Source organism: Pteropus alecto, unplaced genomic scaffold (assembly GCF_000325575.1).
Source record: "Pteropus alecto unplaced genomic scaffold, ASM32557v1 scaffold220, whole genome shotgun sequence".
In the NCBI taxonomy this organism is placed as follows: domain Eukaryota; kingdom Metazoa; phylum Chordata; class Mammalia; order Chiroptera; family Pteropodidae; genus Pteropus; species Pteropus alecto.
This window is the reverse complement of record NW_006430043.1, coordinates 1,586,326-1,586,695: the sequence shown is the minus strand read 5'-3', so window position 1 is coordinate 1,586,695 and position 370 is coordinate 1,586,326. Positions and strand designations below refer to the sequence as shown.

General features: G+C 45.1%; 1 long non-coding RNA gene across 1 annotated transcript in view; it reads right to left on the bottom strand.

Annotated features, from left to right (window-relative positions):
- LOC112478161 overlaps positions 1 to 370 on the bottom strand; it is a 12,947-nt gene that overhangs the window by 1,852 nt on the left and 10,725 nt on the right. The gene's annotated exons all lie outside the window — the stretch shown is intronic.

Genomic DNA, 370 nt, shown 5'->3' with positions numbered 1-370 from the left:
GAGTCAGCTACTGTCAAACAAGCCTGTCCTAATGAACAACCCCAGACTGCTCTCCTGCCTGGGTCCAGAGTTGGGTCCAGATTTGGGTTCAGGTTTGACAAACCCAAATACAAATCTCTAGCCAAAGCCTTCCCTGGTCTCTCCTTTGACCAACAGTATTCAACCCAGGAAGTGGGAACTATGGCATCTTTGCTGGTGGAGATTGGGTTTGGGCCCCGCCCATATTCCTCAAGCAGAAATCCTCATCAAAAAGAATGTTTACAGGGTACAAGGCCTTGGAGGAGAGGAAAATCAAACCTGTATAAAATACCCCCTGGAGTTTATAATCTAACTAGGAAGATAAAATAAACCAAATGCACATATAGTAGGA